General features: G+C 29.2%; 1 long non-coding RNA gene across 5 annotated transcripts; it reads left to right on the top strand.

The window, feature by feature from the left end:
- The first annotated feature begins 12,541 nt into the window (after positions 1-12,541).
- Positions 12,542-24,651, top strand: LOC117924485. 5 transcript variants are annotated; one of them, XR_004652804.1, is made up of 6 exons: positions 12,542-12,981; positions 14,606-14,713; positions 21,349-21,411; positions 22,367-22,559; positions 23,122-23,310; positions 23,913-24,651. It is a non-coding gene; the product is annotated as an uncharacterized LOC117924485 (long non-coding RNA). The 5 variants fall into 5 exon arrangements; XR_004652805.1 differs by having other exon boundaries at positions 21,349-22,272; XR_004652807.1 differs by lacking the exon at positions 21,349-21,411 and adding an exon at positions 20,715-20,826.
- The last annotated feature ends 3,064 nt before the right edge of the window (positions 24,652-27,715 follow it).

Genomic DNA, 27,715 nt, shown 5'->3' with positions numbered 1-27,715 from the left:
TCATCAAGGCTCATCTCCTTGGAGCCCATCTATAGCCTAGTTCAATTTGTGATTTGTCTCCGTTTATTAATATTTGATTTTTTTTAATGTGTATATATATATATTCTCTTTATCTTAGTAGAGAAAGTTGAGTTCTCCCTATTCTTTCCTCTAATCTTTGTTCATGAATATGAAAAGGAATTAAGAGATGAAAACAATCAACATTATTTTTCTTTTATATTCTCTTTCCCTTCCCTTTTTCTTCAGTGATGAAGAAATCTAAATCCTCACTTTACAATTGTGTAGGCCCAAAAATAATCTCTCCACTGTAAGCTATAAAAAAATGAGTTATGAGAGTTAAATAATTAGTCTAAAAAGAGTTGAAAAGTTTTATCCATGTAGCAAGGTCAAAAGATGGTAAGCAACGAATTCCATTTATGAAAGATTATAACGGTTTTAAGTATTATTAGTAAGTTAATTCTTAAACATAATATTCATATAAACTTGATCATGATTGAGTTTCATTTAAAAAAACTTAATCCAGTTCTTCTCAACAAAGAATGTTCACTTGGACTTAATTAAGTTTCACTTGGACTTAACTATGATTAAGTTTCATTTATGAAGAACTTAATTGTGGTTAAATCATAATATTCACTTGAAATTGATCACGATTGAGTTTCATTTATAAAGAACTAAACCAAAGTTGAGTTCTCAAAAAGAATATGCATCTATACTTAATTATGGTTAAGTATCATTTATGAAGAATTTAATTGAGATTAAGTTCTCAATTATAATATTCACCTAAACTTAACTATGATTAAGTTTTATTTACAAAGAACCTAACTAAGGTTAAGTTCTCAATCAAAATGTTTATTTGGATTTAACTAAATGTTAAGTTATAATTTGCAAAGAACTTAACTAAGGTTGAGTTCTCAATCAAAATATTCATTTGAACTTAAACTATAATTGATTAAGTTTCGTTCAATGATTTAAAAACCGGACTAGACCGAAATTGATCGGCAACCAAACCGGTTCGATCCATCCAAAAAACCGGTTGGAACTAGGCCGAATAGTTAATAAAAGTTTTGATGTCTTAAAAGAAGTGTATCACTCCATGAGGAGCCCTTCCAACCCATTTGTCATCAAGCCCAATAAGCTTTTAGTCTTGCAAGTTAATGATTTTTGCATGTCTTTTATACCCCATAATCCCTACATATTTTTGATCCATTTCGGATGTGGGATTAGTTAGTGAGAAGAAAGAAAAAACTTTTGGAAGCTGGAGAGCTTGAGCTTAGGACCTTTAGGTGTAAAGATTGAAACTTAACCATTAAGTTATGAAGCTTCTTCATTACATTATATTTGCAAATCAAAATATATAACAAAAATAATATATTTTTTTTCAAATTTTTATTGTATGAAACCCTTTCACATTCATTTTTATAATAATTATATAATGTAATTATCAAAATAATATAAATGAAGTAATATAATAATTTAAAAATAATAAAATCCAAAAGACATGCAAATAAAATTAAATATTATATATTTTTTCATTTTAAATATAAATTTATATTTAAATATTATATATGTTCTATTTAATAAAATTTAAAATATTAATATATTTATATTTCTCTTCATCATTTAATTTGATATGTCAAATATAAAAAATGAAATATTATTAAAAATTTTAATTATGTATAATTTTAATTTTTTATAATCAATTAAATTTTTATATAATATATAAATTATTATTTATGACGTCATTGGTTAGACCGCGATTTGACCAGTGAATCATGAATCGGTAACTTTTCTGGTTCAATTACCAGCCCGATTATAAAAACATTGGTTTCGTTTGTAAAAAATTATTAAGTTTTCTCTAAAATTAAAATGTTTACTTATATAGTTAAATTCTCAATGAGAATTTTTTACTTGGATTAAATTATGCTTGTCATTTACAAAGGGTTATAGAGTTATATTCCCAAAAGAAAAATGTTCACCTAAACTTAATTAGAGTTAAGTTTTGAATATAAAAACTTCAAATGAACTTAACTATAGTTATGATTCATTTGCAAAGAATTATTGATTAAGTACTGCAAATCAAACCATTCTTGTGAATTTTGTTTATGCATTTATCAACAATATATAAGATGTAAATAAAAAATATATAATTTTCTAATCAAAATGATCACTTGAACATGTTTTTAACATATCAAACTAAATTAAAAAATCAAAACTTCTAACACTAAGTAAAATTCCTCCAAACTAAGAGTCAACACTCAATAACATATGAATTCATTACATAGGCAAATTTTAGAAATAGAACAACTCTGTCGCCATTTTCACTTGAAACCAATCCATAGGAGTGTTCGTCAGAGACTGAATGGATGGTCATGCATAAAATACTCTATGTATTTGATTAAGAACATTCCAACATCATCATTGCATGAAACAGTTATAATCAAAATTAAGATTGCTATAAAAAAAATGATTATATTAAAACTTGACGGTAAAATGATGAAATGAATGATAATTTGTTTACTCATATATGACATATTCCTATTGAAAGATATCATGCAACCATTCCATGTCCTATTCCTATTGTTAATTATCTTTAGGGTCATCATTTTCCTCATAATATGCTATGATATGCAATATATATGGTAACAACTTAGCTAAAAGTATGGTGACACCCTATTGATATCTATCAATGAGTCATAATACTATAGGTTCAAAGAGAATTCTATTTATTTTGGATAACAAATAATATGGGTTACAAGCAAGAATGAAAATATTAGTAATCTAATCATGGATCTATCGGTGATATATAGGAAATATAAAGACGGATATTTTGACATAAAATATCGATAGACCTAAAATTGATCAAAACTTATAAAAATATAAAATAAAACTCTTAGAAATAAAATTAGAAGTATAATAGACATTTTAAAGTTGTTTTATTGAAGAAATTGAAATATACATATATATATATATATATATATATATATATATATATATATATATATATATATATATATATATAATATTGTACATTTCAATAAAAAATATAAATTTGATAAGTGTACATTGATTATTAAATTATATCAAATATTATTTGATGATAATATTATGATATTTGATTATAATATGTTTAATTTTAAAATATATTTAATATTAAAATTATGATACAATATAAAATAAATGATGATAAATGTATAATTTTTTAATATTTAATTAATATATTAATAATATTAAAAACACTAGGAAGAAAATTATCATGATCATTTTTTTATATTTTTGCTAAACAATTAAATGAAAAATTTTCACTTAATTATAAAATAATTAAAATTAATTTGATCTTTAAAATATTTTTTTAATATTTTGTTTATATCGTTACTTTTGATATATATATGTCTGGTGCATGTTATTTAATAAGGGGCAAACTTGCCTCAGTGGTGCCTATGATGCTGGCTGAATTTTTTGTTGAGGGTTTGAAGAGCTTTGACTTTGTTGATCGCTCACGTTGACCACCGATATATCCATTGGATACATGATATTTTAGGTCTTGTTTCTTTTGAACATTCTATATAATACACTATTTTTTTTTTTTTTTTAAATCTAAACCTTAAGTGCTTTCATATGTAGAAAATAACAAAGTCAAAGCATATTTTTTTTAATTACTTTTAAATTAGGTTAACCAAATTTGTTTTTCAATAAAAATTTCTTCAAAAGTGTAGTTTAATCTTAACATTATTATTATTATTTTGAGCTTTCTATCTTTGAACTGACCATATGAGTATACATTTAAAAGGCATTTCAAAGAAAAAAAAAAAAAAACTAAAATTAATATTCATCTTAATATTAATTATTATTTGTAACCTCTATACAATATAAGAGAAAATCTAGTACCACTATTCAGCTATAAAAAACATTTATTTAGAAATAAAAGCAAATACCAAAATAAAAGACTTTTCTACCTACACTATATTATAAAATGATATTCTCTATTTTTATAAATAATGTAATCTCAAACAAAAATATATATTCTTAATCAATACATATCCACACAAGTAAGGGAATAAATTCCTAAAGTCTCTAAAATTTGATGAATTCTCTACTCTAAAGTTGGAAACCTAACCTCTAATCAAATGCCACCATATATTTTGAAATGTTATCTAATTCCCAAATTCCTGACCAACAATAATATGGAAAATTTAAAAATTGAAAATATGCAATTTACTATCTTGAACACACTTCAACATGTAAATTTCCAAAATTTTAAAAATATCAAGTAGAAAACCTAACCCTAATCAAATACCATTGTATAAAATTATCCTAAAAATTTTAAAAATAAAAACTACACTTACAGACTTAATAGATTATTATACTCTTTCATTGAAAATTGAGAAGAAATTAAACATACATAATACGTGAATCCCTAAAAATTTCAAACATTTAGAAACAAAGACTAAACTTATGGATTTAATAGATTCATTTTCCTCTTCGGCTAGCAACTAAGATGTGTGCTTTCTTCTTATCATTTTGAACCTCTTTGGCTTATGACTTGTCAAGGAACTTTTTTTTTTTCATGCTTGAAAAGGTAGGAGATAAGTTCAAAAGAGGAAATACAAACTTGAATAAAGAGAGAGAATGAGAAGTGAAGAAGGCTTCCCATGGTTTTCTAGGGTTTTTGTTCTTTATGTTTGAAAAAAAAAGAGGAAAAAAAGTTAATGGTCTGAATTAAGATAGGTAATAAAAAATAAAAGGGTTTTCTATGATTTTCTAGGACATATCAAGACGTTTTTTCTGATGAAAAAAAATTCCCATTTGCTAATAAATCTTGTTTGGATTCTTTCACAGAGGAAAAGAGTCCATTAACAACATTCCTTGATCATGATGAATGGTTTAACCTAAAGCAACCTAAGGAGAGTGACATAAACAAAAAAATATAAATGCTAATTTGCAAAGTCTCCATTCATCAAATGCCACCTACTGCACTGAAAATGATGAAGCTCAAACTAATCAAGCTCAAATTGATGAAACAAACCAGGTTACTAATACCGATCATATTTCTAATAATTTGTTTATTAATCTACATGTCTTTCCTCCTGAACAAAACGTATCCAGTACTTCGCAAAATAAGTGACAATCCTATAATCACCATGCATAAACTTAAGCATAATCCTACTCTTGCTCTCCAAACTGCTCATACTCTGCCATCTATTGAACTAAAGACCCTTTGAACAACCTTGAAAGTTCCACAATGGGTCATTGCCATGGAAGAAGAGTTGAAGGCTTTGCAACAAAATCATACTTAGGAGCTTATCCCTAGGCCACAAAATGAGAACATAGTTGGATCAAAATGGGTATACAAAATAAAATACTAGGAGGTTGGAAGCATTGATAGGTTCAAGGCCCAATTAGTTAGTAAGGGTTTCACATAAGTTCTAGGTGTAGACTTTGAAGAAACATTCAGTGTCACACCACGAATTTTGAAAACCATGACTCAACCTAAACTAAAAAATACTCTGGATCTCAAAAATTCAAAATGAGTATGAAGATGGTTAGTAATATTTTATGACAATTTCTCTCTATCTATTCCATTAATTCACATTGACAACCAAAATATCATGTGTTATCATTTACACAAACAAGAGTGAGTCAAAGTCACAAGCCATTTGGTTGATGAAATTTCTACAGCCTAAATTTAACTAGCTTGTGATTGAGGATTTTTCAAAAATTCATTTGATCACGAAATTGATCACAAAATACCAATTTAGAAACTAGACTTCAAAGGTTTTAAATATAAAAATACTAAAAATTTATCTTAGCAAAAACAGAGGCCTTAAAATCGATCCAAAAATAATGTATCCAAAATCGAAATATCTTCGACATGGTTGCTATGTCCTGCACCTGTGTAGATTTAGAAATTCATAACAATTTGATCCCATAATGGATCAAGATGGAACCTGTCTCGTTTGAAAGATGACAAAACGTACTAAAACTTTTCTATTTTACACAAGATTCAAAAATCAACCTAACCTATTGAAACTTTTAGGTAAAGTTTCCCATGCCATAATAAGCAATCCAACCTGGCAGCAACATTGCTAGAAGAAAAATTAAGGTACTAAAATAGTAAATATGCTTATCTTAACAAGGCCTTGTAACTAGGTGTTCCTTGACATCTCTAATTTCATATTCTCAATTTAAAAGTTTATTTATATAAGCACATACACACTAGATTTTGGTTACAACAATGAGTGATCACATGCAATACAAGAAAGCTACAACTCCTTTACTTTATGTACATTATCACATGCTAATTGTTGCATCTAAAATACATCAAAATGACCTTCAAACTCTTTCATACATGCATTCAAAAAGAAGCTTTCTCAAGCACTCAATCAAGCATCTTGAAGTTCCCCACAAGAAGCCTCAGCAGCCGACTCTGAAAAGTGATCAATATAGGATGAGCTAACAAAGCTCAATAGAGAATGATTCTGTTTTGGATTTTAAGCATAAAGATATTTTACAATATGACATTTGGGCAATAATATTCAGCAATAATATGTATTATTAGATCAAAATATCAAATAAAACAATAAACATTATAAAATAAAGTACTCAACATTTATTAATTTAACCATATATAGTGTTGCAAACCACTAGAAATCATAAATAAGTACCAAGTGTATTTAAGAACTCTCACCCAAGGGCATAGCAAGGACATACATCTATGCCCCTATTACATCCCAACTGGATCTTTTCAAGGTAAGTTTGGGGTCTTTCACCACTAGGGACACCATGCCCTTCTTTTTTTTAGGGCTCTCCCCCAGGGACCAATGCCCCCATTACCACCAAGTCACCCTTTCCATAATAACAGTATTATTTACCTTTATTTATTTCATAAAATTATCTCTTTATTATTAGCCCAACATTCAATTCTTTAATGTTTTAGAGTAAATCCTTAATGGAGTTCATAAAACAACCAATTGATAACCACAACTATAATCCATTTGTGAATTATTCAATAATCATCTAGAACAATAATTCTTTCATGTTTTCATCATGTGAGTCACCTAGGTATTCTAAGTTAACAAGATATTTAAGACAGTCCATAAATAGGAATTTCTAACATAAATCATAACTCAATAAACATCCAAATCATGTATTTGTAATTTCAACAAATATCCATCACAAACTTGAAATTTCAACACATTAATTTCAACTAGCATATTGTCTATCATTAGTATAATTGGATAACATAAAAAAATTAATGGAAGGAATGCCATTTATTCCATAAATTTACAACTTCATCTCACTCCGTGAAACCTGGCTTCTTTTTTAAAAAAATTATAAAGCTTGAGTCCAAGATAGAACCTTCCCTACCTGGCATTAAAGAAAGAAACCAAACCGTGGTAGCAATGGGCAGAATTTTGCAACTCTTTCTTCCTTGTTTTCTCTCTAGAAACCGAGCTGTTGCTGGGGTTTTTAAACTTAGTGATGAAAGCTACTTAAAGGCTAAGAAAGTGGGTTTTCTTAAGCCACAAATTGATTTATTAGTAGCTGATGATGCAGCTGCATGCTTGGTGGCATTCAGTGGACTATTTTCAGCCACATATACAAGATGATGCAGCTGCTTGCTTACATAAAACACCTCTCTTGGTGGCAGCAGCTTACACAACTATTAACTAATTAATTGGATCAACAAATAATTCATTTTCTTAGTGGACAATGGAACCAATAGTTCACACGGCCCTTTGAATATATATATATATATACACACATACATAATGCAACTAATTTTTCCTTAGTAACTTGAGTAACTATTCTAAAACGAAAATGGCCATGTTCAGCCTCGTGAAGGTGCACGAAAATTAAGTGGAAAGGTGAAACTAACAATTAAAACAATAAATAAAATACTCCTTACTAATACCTAATATAATACTATTGACATTTTTTTTTGAGGGGGAAATTGAGTAAGTTTATAGTTGATTTCCTTATGAAATAATTTAGGTTATAACATTTAGTCTTGTTATAAAATCTACCATAATTAGATTAGTCATTTCTTTAGGGGTTAGTACCAAGTGGCGCACATGGAAACCTTAAAGAAATAATATATATGGAGCAACCACTTGGATTTGAGGACCCTAAATTTTCTTTTCATATTTATTTACTCAAATAATCTTTTTATGGCCCCAAAGAAGCTCCTTGGGCATGGTTTGAATGTCTAACATAAGTATTGCTTCAACTTGGTTTTTATTGTAGCAAGGTGAATGCTTCTTTATTTATTTACAATAATGCTACTAACATTTTTATGGTTGTAGTCTATGTTGATGATGTTATAATAATAAGAAATAATGATGATTTTCTCTAAAATGTCATTCACCAGCTAAATTCTAACTTGCTCTAAAAGAAGTTAAGGAATTACAATACTTTCTTGATATTGAAGTTCGTCCATTCAAAGGAGTCTTCCTTTCACAAATGAAGTACATCATATGCTCGTCAAAGCTCATATGCTCGGCTGCTCTCCGATTGCCACTCTAATGTCACTCAAAGATGTTCAATTACTAAATGACAATGATCTCACTGATGCAACTGAATATCGGGGTTTAGTGGGAAGTTTATAATATCCTACTGGACCTAATATTACATATTCGGTGAATCGTGTTTGTCAACACTTTCAAAGCACTACCAAGTCCATTTGAGGGTCCTATGTTAATTAAAGGAAACATAGACTTTGGTCTCAAATTTTTAGCTCAAAGTCCCAGAAACCTTTATGGTTTTTCAGATTAGGATTAGGCTGGTTGTCCTACTAGATGAAGAAAAACAACAGGTTACTGCATCTTTCTCGGAGTAAATAGTATATCATGGAGTTCAAAGAAATAAATGACCATTGCTCGTTCTAGTGCTAAAGCATCTGAATATAGATCTCTAGCTCTTGTAGCTGCTGAACTCACACGGATTACCTTTCTCCTTTGAGATATTGACATTCAACAAACCAACTAAGCTATTCACAAATAAAATGAGTGCCTATATAAGTCTAAAAATCCGGTGTTTCATGCAAAAACAAAAGATATGGAGATTGTATAAATTCATATTTTTCAATTCTATGTAATATTCTTGGTATATGATAACTTTAATATAGGTACATGATTTTGGTCATTATAACTTGTACACAATTTAGCAAATTCATGACTTTTGTTATGATACTTCATATTTTTTTTTTTCATATACCTTGCACATTTAATCTTCCTACATACATTATATATATAATATGAGAAATGTAAATACATTAAATTCATGACTTTGGTCATAAACCATAAAATATAGGGATTAACTTTATGTGATCATGAGGGCCACAATAATTCCAACATTCTCCCACTTAAAAAAATGAGCATGTAAATACTTGGAAACTTTTATGGATTTAATAAGTGGTCACATAAAACTATTACGATCATTGCATACTTATCTTGCAAAGTTACCAATATGGATCAATGAGGTCACATATCATTTTATCAAATATAATTCCTTTCATACAACACACAATTGGATGAGGAAATAATAAACTATAAATATCGATTAGATGGTTTCAATCTTAATGCCAAAAAATTGACAATCTTGTAACATTTATCCCATAAAATGTGCACAAGGGAACAAGAAAATTTATTCTTGACATACTCACCAAGTCTCTTTCACGCCGCTCAACCTATGTTTTTCTGTTCAATTTAGGAGTTCGTTGCATTCCCTCTCCAACTTGAGGGTGCATGTTAAGATACCAAAATAGAAAGTTGAATATTATCATCACTACTAAGAAGATTCTTCCATCACTGCCAGAATTATTCACAAAATTATTCCCTTTGATTATTTCCAGCAAGCCAAAATTATTCTGTTTGACTACGTTGTGGAAGATAAATGCTGAATTGTTTGAATTTCTTTCCTTTTAATCATTGCCAGAATTGCCAAAATTCTTTTCCTTTTGATTGACCAACCTTCTTATTGTTGGTTTAAGGGTATAGAAACAAATGACTAACCCAAAAGACACAAACAAAGAACAAAATGAATAGTAAGAAAAGCTTATCGACTAAGGCGTGACAAACACTGTCCTTGAAATAAATCCACCCTCCTCGAAGACGAACTTGGTGCACTAGGGTACCAGTGGTCTACCTCCAGGATTCAACAACCAGATCTCGCCTTGGGTGCACTCTGTAAGCGAGACGTATATAGCTTGGGTTTTGAAATATTCCTCCAGATAGATATATGAAAAACTCTTTGAAAAATTGGTTTTCGTATTTAGAGAGTGAGAGGTGACCTGCTATTATAGGTCACTAACACAGTCCTGACAGGACTTTACTTGTAAACGGAATAGGACTCAAAGAGAACGGGATTCTACTTATAAGTGGAATGAGACTCCACTTATAAGTGGAACGGGATTCCACTAGCACAATCTTAATAGGACTTTTCCCAAAAATATAAGACTAATTGAATAAAATAAAGATCAAGGTTACTATATACAGAACATGCTAGACTAAATTAATAGAGAGACATGCTAATATGAAAATGTGCAACGATCGAGAAGGAGTTTTGTGTAAATCACTTTTCAGAGCACTGCTCACATATTTAATCAACTTATAATATGAGCATCCATCTAATGGTCGTAAAAAGTACTATTGGGGAGAATTTTCTAGAAAATTAGCTTGTTTGATAAGTCAATTCTAGAATAGTAATATTTGGGCAACCCAAAGGTAGCGTATTTGGTAGATGCTTTCATGCACTCTCACAGGAGAAGTCTCAGGGGGAGGGTCATATAGTTGTAGGCTTTCCCAGTCTTTCAAAGGCAGGCAATTGGGGTTTGTGCATCATAAAATGTCACAAGAACTGCACCTAAAGAACATTCAAGAAGCCACATCCGAAGTTGCAAGAAAGTTACAAAATGGCTTCCCTACTGTTAGTTAAAGATAGTTCAACAATAATAAAATTAGGTGATCAGTTAAAGCACAGATGCAAGTTAGTAAGTATAGCTGCAAGTTAGTTCACTGTACATAAGACCTAATAGTGTTTAGTTAATCAAGTTCGAAAAATGTGTGAAAAACAAAGAAATAAAAAGGCTCCAATATTTTCTTTCGATCTCTATCTTCAAAATTTTCACTTCTAACTAATTTAATCTTTTTTTTTTCGATACTATGTGCGCCAAGCTCATTGGTGGAAATGTTGAAATATCCTTCTGCGTTTATCAAATAATCGATATTTCATAACTATATTGTGATATTTCGTCTTGTATTTATAAATAATTTTCTTTTGAAAAATAAAGTTATTTTTAATTTTCTTCTGAAAAATGAAGTTATTTTCAGAAAAGTAATTCATCCACAAATATACCCCCTCCAAATGATAATACCTTGGGTTAGATTGATTGATATCTTGGAAATTTTTGTTGCTTTGTCGAATACTCCAAAAATGAAAAATCAAATTAAAAGAGAATTTATAAATCTAAACAAGGTGGTATTATTTAATTTTATAGGGTTTTATTTCAACATAGGCATCCAAAAATACAAATACATAATTAGAAAATAGGAGAAGACAAAATGGAATGATATGATATAAAAGACAATATGAAAAGGAAGAGTCATTATAAAAGAACATATATAAGCCTGGAAACTCACATGCAATGTGGCAGAAATGATGGGGATGTTTGAAGAAATAATGAGGACCACCACAATGCAATATGTCCCTACTCTTAAGCGAGTAAAGAGGATATGGACAAGCTAATGCATAAAATTTGAATTATTATTAAAAAAAATTTTTTGTTAATATTTTTATATGAGTGAGTGAAAAGACATTTTTCAATGAAAACAAGTGTAGAACTAACTATTCATAACCATGCATCATGTAAATCCATTGGTGCAAAAAAAACTAGTGCAACCACCGTTTGATAGGCCACTTCTCTACATATCTGTGTCACTTCTTTACTTCTAAAAAATATAGCTATAATCACAGCTCAAATATGCGAAGTGCACCAATACTCAATAATCTACTAATCAAAATGAATGAGAAGAATTACAATAGTAAAGTTCTCGAAAAAAAAAAACAAAAAAACTTCTCAATTGCGATTGCATTCATTGAAAAAAGCAAAACCCTAACATAAAAGGGTTAAATATATATTAGGGACCCCACGAGCTGATCAGGTAACTCGACCCTCGACATTTTGAGCGAAGCGCAATAATACTAATTCAAGCTTCACAATCCAACAAAATCATGGATGATACGTTTAGGATTAATACCCAGTAATCAATTATATTAGTGAATTCTTTGAGAATGTTCAATATATAGCACCAATACTTATAATAACTTTGAGATATTATCATATTAATAGAGAGGCTGGAGCAGTTGACACAATTGGGGAGAAAACAAAAGGAAAAAGAAAAGAAAAGAAAGTTTTGATAATAATATTATTAAAAAAAGGAAAAAGAAAAAAAAAAAAAACCTAGGGTCCTTGTTTAGCCAAGGAAAAAGGAAGCCAATGAAGACTGAAGAGCAATTCCAAGATGATGTTAAGACTGAGGAAAAAACCAAACAGTAAGTTACAAATGCAGCACAGCCAACAAGGCATAAGATGGATTCTTCAGCAGCCAATAGCCATGCACATGTCCATAGCAAACCCCTCCTCTATCCACATATATTCCCCACCCTCACTAATTTCCTCATCCTCCTCCACCTCCAAAACACCACAAAATTGGCGCTGTGTCCGAAATGGGCTTTTGTTGTTCAAATCTTGTTGACTCTGATCAATCTGAATAGAGCCACTTCTTCTTCTTCGGACCCTCTTGTTCAGCAAGGGTTGGACAAGGTCCTTCAGCTCCCAGGCCAAACCTTTAAAATATCTCCTTTGCACTCTATGCTGGGTACGTCACAGTTAATAGTAGTACACTGGGAGGGCTCTATTCTACTGGTTCATTGAGGCTGCTGAAGACCCTTCTTCTAAGCCTCTGGTTCTTTGGCTCAATGGAGGTAGGCTTTTGGCAAACACCCTTGTCATTATTTTTGTCACTATTATTTTATGTGTTGACTTATAGCAATTGGATTGTTGTATGGAAGAATTTTGATTAAATGGTACTGTCAGTCTTTTGTCGGTACCCTACGTCTATGAAATAATTGGGAGGGACTTGTTTGGGCTTTGTTTAGTTACGGAGAAAAATGAAGGAAAGGAAGGTATTACTAAGAAAGTTTTTGCTGGTAATTTGGTGTAATTTACAATCATATTTCCTTTCCATTAGTTCTTCCATAATGTTTTTTAATTCCATGCAATTGTAGATAAGGATGCATGGTATTTGGGTGGTGTTTTTAAATCTTTTTGTGTGATTAAATAGCAAACATGATTAATGGCCGTACTTAGAGTTTAATTTTGTAATTATCTTTTTAGATTACTATTTTTTTACCAACTAGCATAAGTGATTATAATGTAAAATTTATTCTCAATCGGACAGATTATATTTGGTTTTAGAAAAGTACTAAAGAAAAGATATGAAAAATGATTTTCTTATAATGAAAAATATATATATAAAAAATTAAATATAATTAAAATTAGTTAGAATCTTATGTATTTTTAAATTATTTAATTTTTATATAAAATAGTTAAAATAAGTTAAATAAGTTTGAAATACCACATAAAAATAATTTATTTACTTTAAATCTATTTTTTATTTTTTTCCTTTAATTTTTATTCTTTGTTTTTTTCCTCGTATTTTTCTAAACATAACCTTAATGTTCAAATAATGAATTCAAATACTTTATATATGTTATTGTATGGTTGGTTAAAGAGAAAAGTGTGGAAAATAAGTCCAAAAATATTCTAAATAGCCAAATACTACCAATTGTTAGTCTTAGTGAAAAATTTTCTTTTTCTAATTTAATTGGAAAAAAAATCAGCAAAAATATAAGGTTACATTTTACATCTAAAATGTCTTTTAGTTTTCAATAAAGTTACAACTAGGTCGGGTTAGTAGCCAACCCAAACCCCACCCAAATTAGGAAATATCCAAACTAGGTCAATCAATTTGATAATCTAAATGTGTTAAATCCAAACTCAATCAAATTAATCTCATTATTTATTGTTGTTATAAAACTCAAAGTGAGTGCAAGTTAGACTCAGTTTGATAGTGCTAAATTAAGATTAGTTAGGTTTATTGGGTCAAATTTTGATTGGATTGAACTTATTTTTAATGTTTTTTCTATTTTTATATATTTATGTCAAAATTTAAATAATAAATAAGACAATACTTCAAAATAATAAAAATAAAAATATATTTATGTATATATCTCTTTAGGCAATTGAAATAATGCTCTATATAACCATAATTTTATACTTTTCCTTAAAACAAACAAAAAAACTAAAGTAAATATTACTATATAAAAATATAAATAAAAATATTAAATAAGTTTCAAGTTACACTAAAATTGTCTAAAGCTTGATCCAAGTTGAACTGATATTAAATGCAACAAATCAATGCTTATTAACTTTTCTCAATTTCAGTGACTGATATTTGATAGTTTCATTTGTTTGTTACTGCACTCAAACACAAACAAATTTTTATAAAATTAGGTTGTGTTAACCTAGAATTTTTTTTTTCTGCAGGGCCTGGATATTCATCCATTGCTAATAGGCAGTCAGAGGAAATAGGGCCGTTTCACATTAAGGAGGACGGGAAGACCCTTTATTTGAATCCATACTCTTGGAATCAAGGTAGGATTTCTCTCACATGTTAAATAATTAAATACGACTAACCCTAATAGTAAAAAGGGATTTTTTTTTTTTTTTTTCAAATTCTATTAGATTCTCTTAAAATTTTACCAAACTATCATTTTTATAAATTAAACTCTTTCGAGCATGATAAAGTATTATTCACCAAAAATCATTTTTCAATGAGTCTTAAATTTATTTCAATAGGAAGACTTAAGGATAAAAATATCGGTAATTATGCATATATTGAAAAAATATCGATATATATTTTGATACAAAATATCGGTGTATGAAAAATTCATAAAAATATTATAAAAAACTCCAAAAATGATCAAATAATAATAATAATAATAATAATAATATATTAAAGTTATTTTAACAAAAAAAAAATGATATACATACCGAAGGATATAATGCATTTAATTTGGATGTATTAAAAAATATAAAAGAAATGTTTATATATATATATTTAAAAGTATTTTTTATTTAAAAATATTAATAATTTTATTTATAAATTTATACTTTTCTTGTATTTAATTACTATAATTAAATTTAACTTATTTCCAATAATTATATAATAAATTTTATTTCGTTTATAAATTTTATTCTATAAATTAGTATATATAAGTAATATGCATTTCATAAAACTAAGAGCAACGTATCTTTTTTGGCAAGTGATTTAAATTTCATGCAAAATACTAGGATTCAAGTCCCGGTGGTGTGCTTTTGGGTTTATGATTTTTCTAATCTTTGTGGAAGTGAATCCCACATAGGACATGGGGAGCAAAATAAAGTTGTATTTAATAAGAGATGCTCCCTTCCTATGCATGCTTGAGGCTTGGATTGTGCTTCTTGTGCATGCTTAAGGTTTGGATTGGGTTTTAGACCAAATGATGCATGCTTCTGAGACTTATATAACGATATTTTCATCTTGGTAAACCTTTTTACTTCAAATTTATTTCAATAAATAGATTTTGAGAAACTCAAGTCTATTTTGAATCCAAATCCATTGTTTAAGAAAACCTTTTAAAATGTGAATTTGGATTTAAAATTGATGGAGTTTACAATACAATGTCAAGAATTTTTTGGAAATAAATAAAAGCCCAAAGGCAACCACTCAAATTACATATTTTGCACAATAATTGCTTGCCTCAATTAGCCATCCAGGCATCTTGCCTCCAAAGTTATTCATGTACATGCCTCTCTTCTCTTTAGTTATAGGTAAATGTAGCTCTAACCTCTTGCTATCTCATAGTCAATTCTTATATATAGAAAGACTAAAATGCCCCGTGTGTGTGTGTTTTTTTGTCCTTGTTTCTGTTGCTCAAAATATTAATAAATATTAATTTAATTTAAATCTTAATAGATTGGAATGTCATTAAGTTTTTACTCTATTTTTTTTATTGATATCTCAATGTTAATTCTCATATAAATTATTTGAGACTATGGTAGTTTGGTTTTTTTAATTAAGTCCATAATTATAAGAAGTTTTTAAGAGTGGAGTTGGTTTTATTTTGAATAATAAATTAATTTTGGATGTTGTAGAAAATAAAAGTTAGAAAAGAGAAAGGAAAAATGATTTCCTCCTTTGACAAAGTAAAATTTTTTTACTTTTTCTAAGAAAAAGAAAAAGTGATAAAATTGAAAAGTAAATAACTCAAAAATATTGTCAGCACAAACAAGCCTAACTATAGTAAGTTTGTATATGAGATTATTAGGTTCTGTTTGTCAAGCAATAGAACTCCTAATTAAAACTAACTTTTGCATTTAAGATTTGTAAGATACTTTTCCTATTATATTCTTATACTTTTCTAAATTAAATTAGAATATAATTAACTTCTACATTTAATCATCAACATCAGTTAAAAATAATAAATAAATAAACATAAACAGCTAAGATCCAATGATTATTAGTAAATTACATAAAAACTATCATATCCGATTAGTAAATCACATTTCCCATTAGATCAAGTTGAGTACATGTACTTGTTATAATACATTCACTTGTTTGCTTAAGATCAACAAGTCAATGATGCATCATCCTATCAATAGTAGCACAAGTGTAGACTTATTTGTTAGTATTATTGTACCACCAATGCTAAGAATACTTTCAATTAACAAGGAGCTAAAAATAAATCATCATTCCTTGTTTTGGGTTCATTAAACAATAGTATGATTTTTGTTCAATGTTATCATGTTAATTTTCATTATGAGATCAGATATGACATAGAAATACAAATAATAAAATAATAATATGAAATCTCTTTTAAATAACAATACAAAACAAATTTAATAAAATAAAAATTCAAAAATAGGTTGAACATAATCTAATAATCTCCAACTTGCATTCAAAACCAATTGTACAGATATTTTTTTATCTTCATTGCCTCGATAGTTTTTGTTAATGCAGTCCTTGATATTGTTGTATCATTTCTTTTTATTATGTCATCAAGTGAAATCTATGTTCAATGTGTTTCTTTCTTTAAAGAGCTTTGGGCTCAAGACATGTCCTATTCACGTTATCACAATCATGATGAATTTTGATTGGAAGTTGAATGGATAGAATGACTTCGAGTTCTAGAATGAGCTAACAAATCCACACCACTTTTGTAGCTATATACTCCGCTACCATGATGGTCTACTATAATATCTCGCTTTCAATTTCTCCAACTTATTATTTCTTTACTAAGTGGCAAACACAACACCAAAAGTAGGTATTCTATCAACACTTTATTGTAAATTAGTGTCCAACATCAAATAACTAAAGAAAAAAAGAAGATGTTCGATAATCCATCTATGCATTTCATGCTCTAAATATGTGATTTACATTGACATATACACAAAGGTATAATACTACTATGGAAATGATAAAGAATTGAAAATTGACACTTGATTGTAGGAGTGAATAAGCTATCAAGCCATATGTAGCAAGCCTTTCAATATATACAAGTGAGCAATGCCATTCCTCACTCATTGGGAAGCCATGTGCAACAAGCCTTGAGATATATACAACAATTGTCATTCCTCGATCATTAGGTTGAGCAACGACCATGAGATATTCATGGAGAAAATATGATAATAGGAAATCCTTGTGACAACAATTTACATTCCACTAGGTTTGCATGCAATAATTGTTTATTATTCCCCTTAAGAGTGAACAAAATTTAATGAAATCCCAACTTGTAAAAAAAACTAAGAAAATTGAATCTTAGGTAAGACCTTTGTAAAAATGTTAACTATTTGAAGATTTTAAAGTAGAAATTGAGTGACTAAAACTCCAAATATAGCATTTTCTTGAAAAAAATGGTAGTGAAGCTTAATATGCTTAGAGCAAGCATAAAAAAATGAGGTTTATGGTTGTGTAAAGGGAACTTCTTATATATATATATATATAAACATTGGATAACTAGACATATATTTTCAAGTAAAAGATACTTTTTTAATAAGATTATAAGGGATATTTGGTTAAAAGGGGCAAAATAAGTTGGTATTTGGAAAAATAACCTTTGCCTCTTTAAAACCTTAAAAAAAATTAAAAGCGAAACCTTTCAAATTCAAAAAAGTAGAAGAGAAGAGAAAGAGAGCAAAACGAAGGGTTCTTCTCTTTTGAATGGTAGACTGGAAGGTATGCTTTGGTCTTCTGATTTTTTTTTTCTTTTTTTTTTTTTTTGTAGATTTTTGTACTATTGTTGATTCCTCTGTCTAAAAGGATTCTAAAATTTCCATTTATTGAAGTGTGAATTTTTTTTATCCAGTTTTTGAAAAAACGTGGGAGAAGAAGAGAACAAAACGAAGTGGAAAAGAATAAAGAAGGATCTTAAAAGTTACATTTATTACTTTCAAATAGTTTGTTTTTTATATTTTTTGTCTCTTTGTTGATTTCATACATGTGCTTGAGGTGTGTGTGTGTGTGTGTGTTTTTTTTTTTTCATATGGTTTCAGAAAAAACACGGAAAGAAGTAATGGGTTTATATGTTCATTTTTTCTTAAGCGTAAATATAAGAGATTTTCTTAAATTTGTTAGTCTATTCATCTTTGAATTCAAAAAGAAAAAATTTATATTTAATTAGATTTCCTGGCTATTGTATTTTGATGTTTTGCTCTACTCGTTAAGATTTTGAAGTGTGATATTCTAGCAATTGCTCTGATTTTATAGTGTAGAAAATCGTTCTTGTGGTTATTGTTGCATGTGTACTTTTAAGCATAAATCTAGTGGAAAAGTGACAAATGCGTTGATCAATTTGGTGTTCGAAAGAGCTGAAATAGAATTAGAGAAACAAAATCTGCCGCCATTTTGATTTCTCCTCCCTAGTGATTAGAAGAAATGTTGCATCTGTCCCACGAAGGAAGATGGATTTGTTTCCTTAAACTTTCCAAGTGGAGATATTAGAGGTGTTGCTGAAGTCTTTTTCCATGAGCAGTGCTGGAAGAATGGTTTTGATTTCTTTTCCAAAATATTTTATAGTAGTTTTAACTTTGTCATAAAGTGAAAACAATACTTCTTCCATGAGCATTTGTGTCAAATATTCTCTTTTATTGTTGTTTAACCTCCAAGTAATGGAACCAATTTGATATACATGAATAGTCATTCTTTTTCTATTAATGACAAAATTGGAAATCATTGTAGCCTTTGCCAATTGGGTATCTAGTTTTTCAACAGTTTAGGAAGAAGATATTTTCCTATTTGCAGTTCTCTTTCCAAGGGATAGAAAGTTGGTTTAACCAAAATTTCAATTTTAATAAAACAATTTGCATTCCTTGCCTACTACAGTTTCCATTTCACTTGTATAGATTAAGAAGAAAACACTTGCTCTCCCTTGGAGGTGAACCAACATTAACAAACACCTTATCAAGGTCTAAACCCAATTTGCTTTTACTATATCATAGGTGACATTTGCTAAATCTGGAACCCAATTGGTTTTGCAATGCAAACCATATGATTCTAATAGTAATCTCTAACAAAAGTCATGGCAAAGAATGATACTAACTGATGGTTAAAATATTACTCACAACTAAAATATTGAGTGAGATGAAGCATATGCATAGCCAAAATACTCAAAATACTTCTGCCATATCCTATTTGTAAGTAAGGATGGTCCTTTAGACCATCATTTATACCTAGATATGGATGTGAGGAAAAGTAATATGACATGGATTCACGATTAGTTCTTGAAATTTAAGCATGAATAACCAAAGTGTTTAAACTCATGGAAAGATAATGTTAGATTTGATAATGGAAAGATACTTGAAGACTCTAAAGATAATATTCATGAACAAAAAGAGATGTTGAAACACTCCAAAACTCTTAAACAACCTAGATATATATGTAAATTTCACTTGAATCTCCCACATTATTGACAAAAAGTAATACATAACATATGATTTACCAAACAATTAAGAGGAAAGAAAAGAAAGAAACTTTAACATATTTGTTCACCTAGAGAAGTATAGAGAAACAAAAATGGTTAACACTATCTATGAAGCAGCTTCAAAGAAGAATAAACTTTCGATGGCTAGTAGATTAACTTCTAATAGTGAATAAGGTAAACATCTTTAAGAGTCATTATTTTTACAATTCTTTCAATCATCACCATAAATCATCATATTTCTTAGGATTAATTCAATGTTTCTAATAAAATTCGTGAGTAATTTTCTCAAGAAAAAAAAAAGAAAAAATATAAAAGGAAAAATATTGCTTCCATCCATAGCCATAAGAATTGGAAAATCATGTGCATTATGCAATCTCTTTCATCAATGATCCATTTAAAAGAAGTAAATGAAAAATGTAGTGCAAGTTTTATCAAAATTTAAATTTCTAAGAATTGTTTCTAAGGTGATGTAAAAGAATGTTGTATAGTGGTCTTTCTCTTTTTCTCTCTTCTTTATATATATATTCCTTTTTTTCTTGACATCTATATTGTTTACTTTCTTAGTACAAACTTATGGATTTTAATAAGTAAATTTTTGATTGTTATTTGAATCCTTTTTGTAATATATTTTTCAGGGACAAGGAAAAAAAGACTTAGATTTGCAATATTGTATAACTTCAAAAGTGGTCATCCTAGAAAGTGAACAACTCATCTTTAATGGCAAATACTAAAGAATCTAACGAGAGGGTTTGTATTTTGTATACTATTTGGGATGCTAATGTGTTGATGATTCTTGTATATGAGATTACTCCTTCAATAGAAAAATATATATCCATTGTTTTTCATATGCTAAAAAGAAGATCCCAAATAAGTTAAACCTAGATAATAAGTCTACAGATGATATTGTATCTCAGGTTTGCCATAAATAATGAACTAATCAGGTTATGTTTTTATATGTTAATCAAAATATTCACTTAGATTACACTGGGTTAAGTTTTATTTACAAAGAACTTAACTGATGTTAAGTTATTAATAAAAAAATTTCACCTAAACTTAATCGAGGTTAAGTTTCATTAACAAATAACATAACTGTAGTTAAGTTTTTAGTTAAAATGTTTCAAACTTATTTACAATATAATAAATGTAATCAGTATTTTGATTTTAGTATAAATGGTTAAACTTTTTTGTAATTTATTTTAGTTCATGCAGAATGTTTATAACTCTTAATTTATTTTCTTAATGTGAAGCACAATGTGTGTGACTTTGCAGGCTACCACTTCTTCAACAATCTTCATACAGAAAATATGTAATGAAGATCACTTCCCATCTAAGGTGGCTTGCTTATCCCACATTATTGTCATTGACAACATAAAGAAGAACTTGAATGAAACCCAACTAAAGATGTTTAAAAAAATCTTGTTTTGACCACTTCTTAGGTATGGCTGATTTGAAATTTTCTGCTCAAATTGTTCATAATATGTTTTTACACCAATGTGACACCAAAAGAGAAGATGAGATGTGGATACTTGTTCACTCAAAAGGATTGAGATTTAGTGTGTCGGAGTTTGCATTGATAACTGGGTTGAAATTTGGTAATATTTCACAATTTGACTTAACATCTTTAAGAATAAGATATCAATATTTCAATGGAGAGAATAAGATTCGTAATAATTGATTGGAGGAGGTTTTCATCTCATTATGTAAGAAAGGAAAGAGAACAAGCACAAAAAGGACAAAAAAAGAAGGCAAAGGTAAGTGGGAAATCAAATCTTGATGAAGATATTGTAATGTTAGCATTGTTGTACTTTGTTGAGCATGTCTTACTAGGAAATGAAGGGAATAATTTGATAGATTTACAATGGGTTCAACTTGTTGATAGTCTAGAGGAGTTCAACAAGTATCCTTGGGGAAGAATTTGCTATGAGAGAACATTGTTTGGGTTGTAAAGGGCTTTGGACAAAAGATAGTCAAAATATGTAGAGAAGAAAAAACGAAAAGGGAAATGCAACCTATGAAGCATATGCACTTGTGGGATTTCCATATGCCTTTCAAATTTGGGCATATGAAATCATTCCATTGCTTGGAATGAAATATGCAAGTCACATTGGTAGAAGTTTCCCCAGAATTTTAAATTGGACAAGTACTGCAACTTCAAAATACACTGAGATTCAATCCTTATTTGTAAAGTCAAATGTGAGTGATATCTTAATATTTGTTTATACTTTATTTCTTTCTTATTTACATAAGCCTATTATTATTATTAATTCTTTTTACTTTGAATTATTAGTTATCTTTGCATTCCATACTCATTCCCACATTGGAAAAGCGTGAACAAGAGTATGTGAAATGTTTTGAATTCGAGGTTGAATCAAATGATGTCTTCCAAGATGATGTGAATGATTGGGAGAAAGATGAAGATCATGAAGAAGCTGAGGCCTATACCACTGCTACAACAACATCAATGAAAGGTGGAAAAGAAGGTGATAGTTCTAAATTACCTTCATTCAATGTAACTAAACTGAAAGTTATTAACATTATTTCACTATACATGTTTAAGAATGTTTGACTAATGTTATAATGTTTTTTGTGATGTAAAGGAATTGTTTATGATGTTCATCAACTTTCAAGGAAAGACAAAAGCAAATTTTAATGAAGTTAGAGCAGAATTGAAAGAAATAGGAAGTAAGATTGATGGTTTGAGGGAGCTATTATTGAATGTTAGTAACATGTGCTAGATTCCTTATTTTGTAATACTAACAATGCATTTTAAAATATATTCATATATTTCTATGCAATTTCAGATTAGAAACCTAAGAAGTGAGCCATATAATGCTACAATGGGGAATGATGTAACAATGGACTTTAAATCAAAGTCAGGAAAATTTGAAACATCAGGAAAAGACAATAAGAGGGAGGCTTCAATGGATGATGCACTAAATGAAACACCAGCTAATGTTTTTCCATGGTCTTATATTCTTTATATTTTTTGAATTACTGACAATGCATTTTCAAATATATTTATATATTTATATGCAATTTCAGGTTGGAAACCTGAGTAATGAGCCATATACTGCAACAATGGGAAATGAAACAATGTTGGACTTCAAAAAAATTGAGACATCGAGGAAAGACAATAATAAGGAGGCTTTGATAGATGACCCCCCTGATGCAACAGTAGTTCATGTTTTCCCACATCAAGTATCACCGAATATCTTTAAGCAAAGAAGGGAGGTAAAGAAATCTTATCTATTGTAACACTCATTTATAGAACCCACTAAGAGAAGGAAGTTGCTAATGACTAAGACTGACATAGCTTCATCAATCTTTGATCCATTGCAACCACCATTAATGGAGGCAAAGATGGTCTATACACAATATATTAATGATGGGATTGAGGAAGAGTAAGTTATCTACAACATTGACTCAATTAATATTTTTTTAGGTAATTTATGAAGTTGACAAATGGTTTATTTCCTTATATGGCATAAAGGTTTGAATTCAACATCGAGTATATGGAGGTGGACCAAAAATGGTTTTAAAAAATAATGTTTCTTAGAGAATGGCTCAGTGACTCAGTTTACGATTGTTGCCTACATTATTCATTGATATACAAAATTTTCTTGATTACTAATTATTATTCCTTACAATTTTCAGCATATTGATGCCAATTTATATTTTTTTCGGAAAAAGAGGATAGTAAACCCTAATGTATTTACATAAAAATTCACCACTACTGACACATTATTTTGGGTATGCATATTAGTGCATTTTAACTTTGTTTCATTTTTTTTTTAATTATATTCACCACTTCTGATAATTTTTTCCTTATGTAGCAAAAAGTGGATGGTTGTTGGAGGATGAATCAAAAGGCATGGAACAAATACATTTTACCGGAAGATGACATCCTCATCGATTATGCCATGGGTTTTTATCCTAGGCCTTCTTTGAAATGATCTGAGGTTGATGTCATATATGTTCCTATCAATTTAAGGAACACACATTGGGTATTGGGAGTTGTCCACCTTCGTAGTAGGAAAATTTACATTTATGACTCTTTAAAGTCAATTAACAAACCCAATGGATTGAAAACACTCATCACACCATTAGTAATGTTGTTACCACATATCTTAAGTGCTATAAAATACTATGAGGAGAATGGTGACCCCAAGGGTGATAAAGGGTGGGACATTGAGATATTGAACAACATTCCACAACAAACAAAGGAGTATGTACAATATTTTCCATGGCAACATGCATATTTCATTATATACACAATAATATTGAAAATTGTTAACATCACATTTTTTGTGTTCATGCAATGGTGATTGTGGAATGTTTTTTTTATCAAATTTGTGGAATACCTAATGCACAACCATCCAATGGATACACTAATAGGCGAGCAGATGGATTGGTTTCGTGAGAAGATGGCAATGAAGTTATTTTTCCATAAAGAACTTCCTATGTGATCCCACCACTGTAAATGGATTGTAAATAGATAGTGGAAGATGTTTCTATGTAATGAAATTGAAGTTTTTTGTTTGACATATTTCTTTATTATGACACTTATTTAAACTAGAATGACATTGAAGTTTTTTATTTAGCATATTCCTATGTTATAGCACTTATTTAAATAGTCACATGTTTTTCATACATCTAGAGAAAATGAATGGTTGCAATTATTTATTTATTTATTTATAAATGTGACTATGTTATGATTGTTAATAGGTTTGAATTTGTTGTAGTAAGCATAATAAGAGAAACTTATACTTCAGTGTAGTTCAAACCATTTTTTTTTAAAACTCAAATTTAATGAGTGTTAAGTTACTTATAAAAGAAACTTAACCCTAGTACAATTCAGGTGAATATCCTGAATTAAAACTGAACTCCTAAGTTATTTATTAAAAAGAAAAAAAAACTTAACTTTAGTGCAGTTTAGGACATTTGTTTTTAATTCAAACTTAACGAGTGCTAAGTTACTTGTAAATGAAACTTAACCCTAGTGCAATTCAGGTGAATTTCGTCAATTAAAACTTAACTCCTACTAAGTTTTTTATTAAAAAACTTAACTTTAGTTTTGTTCAAGTAATTTTTTTTTCAACTAGAACTCAACCCTAGTACAGTTCAGGTGAATATCCTCAATTAAAACTTAACTCTTACTAAGTTTTTTATTAAAAAAAAAACTTAACTTAAGTTTCGTTCAGGTAATTTTTTTTAACGGAAACTTAACCATTGTTAAGTTCATTATAAAAGAAACTTAACCTTAGTGCAATTCATGTGAATATTCTCAATTAAAACTTAACTCCTACTAAGTTCTTTATTAAAAAACATAACTTTGATGTGCAAATTTGCAAGTATACAAATCGTTCAAGTAATATGATTGTACCTAAGTATGGATATCGAACCCACAAGGACTATGCTACTAATTACTAAAATTTATTATTTCTCCAAATATTTGATCAACCGAATTTTTAAAGTACCAGAAGAAAGTAACTTAAATAATTAAAGAAAATAAATTCAAACTCTTATGATTTAAATGATCTAGGCCTTTTGATTTCACTACAAACACTTTCATGCAATTGATTGCTTAACCTAATTTATGTTATGCTTTATTTGGAGATTTAATTCCCCAAGCCAACCAATATTTTCTCTCGAAATATATTAGATTGCTCCTTAAATTACTAACCCAACATATTTCTATGTGAATTTAAGTCTAAATGAGTAATTAAGATCTATGGAATTATTATAGATTTAACTATTAATCTCTTAGAACATGGTAATGTATCTCTACTATTCATTCATTCTAACGTAATCTATTCTATGGATCTAATTTAGACTCTAACTCTCGTTATCAACCTAAATCATAAATTCAATCAGAACTTGGGCCCTTAAGAATTGAGAGCTTTAAGTGCAAAATAGTTAAACAAATAAATTGATGCAAAACAAAGAATTAAATTAAACTAATCATAAACATAAATTGTGATTGAGTTACATCTCAGCCCTAGACAAAGAAAATTAGCTCATATTAAGATGAAAAATAAACATCCTGAATTACAATTATAAAGAAAAGGGAAGAATAAACCAGAAAAATAAAAGGAAGTTTGCAAATCCTTTTTATGTTCTCGAAGCTCTTTCTTCTCCTAGGTCTCTCCCTTTCCCCGAAATAAACCCTACTTTCGTCTATTTATAGGCCTGGTATCACAAACTCAAGTCCCACCTAATTTGGATCTGAAAAGAATGAGATAAGAACAAATAATTTTCAAATTTTAAAGATCGTGTCGCGGTGCTCAATGCCTCCCACCGCGGTGCTTTAGTCTCGGGTCCGAAGGATTTCTGAAATTCCTTCGGGCGCCACGGCGTATAAGTTCCTCCCGCTGTGGTGGTTTTGTCTTGGGTCCCTAACTATGATTTTCCACATACACGCGTCGCGACAATTAAGTCCTTCCCGCTGCGACGCTTTTCTCTCGGGTAAGTTACTCAATTTGTCACATAAGGGCCATCGCGACGCTTAAGAGCTCCAATTGTGGCGGTTTTCACATTTTCACCGAACTTCATATTTTTCTTCCAATTTTGCCTCATATTGCTTCATTTTCGTACTTTTGGCTATTTGAGACCTAAAACAATAAAAATAATGATTGTTGAGATAAAATTACTCTTAAACTAATGAAATATCAAGTTAAATCATAGATAATAAATCGCTCTAAATCGACTTATCAAATTCCCCCAAACATAACATTTTGCTAGTCCTCGAGCAAAAACATAATAAAATCTAACCTAAAACTATCCTAAAAACAATTAAATCACAAACTAAATCAAGACTCAAAACTTCTCAAACTTCAAGAATCAAATTCATTCATCAAGTTTAATTCATAATATTGTCTCAAAAATTACTAATAACACAAAGCCGTCAAGAATCTATCGAACATTACAAAAATTAGAAGGGTCACTCAGACATTCATTCCATTCAAACCTTCAATCTTCCGAAAAATCCAAGTAAGCAACCTTTCAAACAATCAATTCTACTACCCGAATAATTTTATAAAAACAATTATAGACAAAGTCAACATTTAAAAAGTAATGTATGATATCAAATCTCATAGGCTTAGCTTTCTTGTCACTCTCCACTAATGTATACTCATCATGTTACCTTGGATCAAAAGGTCTTTAATAAGCTTGTAATGTTAGGCTAAGGTGTTGGCTCAAAAAGAATGGAAAGGATAAATTCAAAGAATGAGAACACTCACAATTGAAAAAACTGTAACAACCTCAAGAGCTTTTAATACTAACATCACTTCATATCTTCTTGAAACTTTTCATACTTTTTCTTTCTTTCGTGCTCATTAACACTTTCACATATTTCACCACTAATGCAATTTTTTTTTTCACACACACTCTTCCTTTAATTCTTCAAAACCCCCAAACTTATTTCTCTATTATAAATGGGGTTAACAATACACTTTTCCATCATTTTCTCCTTAATAAAATATTTTTGCTCTCAAACAAAATAAATAACAAACATGTAAATGTTCTCATCAAGGGTAAGGATAAGTGTTTAGGCTTAAAATAGGTAGGAAGATAGGCTTAAAGAAAGAAAAATAAGGGTAACATTATATAAAAGGGCTCAAATAGGTAACTAGCG

This window comes from Vitis riparia, chromosome 11, assembly GCF_004353265.1.
Source record: "Vitis riparia cultivar Riparia Gloire de Montpellier isolate 1030 chromosome 11, EGFV_Vit.rip_1.0, whole genome shotgun sequence".
Lineage (NCBI taxonomy): Eukaryota > Viridiplantae > Streptophyta > Magnoliopsida > Vitales > Vitaceae > Vitis > Vitis riparia.
This window is presented reverse-complemented; position numbering and strand designations above follow the sequence as displayed.